We start from the raw sequence: 998 nt of genomic DNA on the forward strand, positions 1-998 counted from the left end.
TTTTTGTGTATATTAGTTTATATTTTTGTGTATTTTAATTGAGTGCACTGCAGCATAATAAATCATATATATCCAAATATAAACAACAAAACATCTCTTTTTTTTTCTTTTTTTTTCTTTTTTTTTGTGTATTTATTTATTTTTTTTTGTGTATTTTAATTGAATGAATGCAGCTCTGAATTCTCTGCAGCGAGAGTTTGTTGGCAACAATTTATATCAATGGTTTAAAGAAATACAAAAAGCTTATGAGAGTGGAGTTAAGCTCGTTAAGGTTAATAGAATGGGATATAAGTTTATTCGGATTCTTACTATCAAAGACATGGTGAGTTATACTTATTTATATTTATTTATTTATTTGTTTATTTATTATAAATAAATATATAAATAGAAAAGCTATATTTATATTTATATTTATGTTTATTTCATTTTTATTGTTGTTAGTGTGGTTAATGTTATGGGATATAAGTTTATTCGGATTCTTACTATCAAAGACACGGTGAGTTATACTTATTTATTTATTTATTTTACTTTGTTTATTTATTTATTTATTATAAATAAATAAATAAATAAATAAAAAGCTTATTTATTTTTATTTTTATTGGTGGTGTTGTGGTTAATATAATGGGATATAAGTTTATTCGGATTCTTACTATCAAAGACATGGTGAGTTATACTTATTTTTTTATTTATTTATTTGTTTATTTATTTATTTATTTATTATAAATAAATAAACAAATGAAAAGTTTATTTATTTTTATTTTTATTTTTATTGTTGTTATTGTGGTTAATAGAAACAAAGAAATAAATATTAAAAAGTGTTAATATTATATATTAATTATATTTATAACTAATATAAACAAAATATAAAAATAAATTTTTTATTTTTTTCAAGTGGGTTGAGATAAACAGCGTTCAGGTGTATGTGCAGCTCTCCTCAAGTTTTTTTTTTTTTTTTTTTTTTTTTTTTTTTTTTTTTTTTTTTTTTTTTTTTTTTTTTT

Source organism: Eimeria mitis, genomic scaffold (genome assembly GCF_000499745.2).
Source record: "Eimeria mitis Houghton genomic scaffold, Emh_scaff1015, whole genome shotgun sequence".
Lineage (NCBI taxonomy): Eukaryota > Apicomplexa > Conoidasida > Eucoccidiorida > Eimeriidae > Eimeria > Eimeria mitis.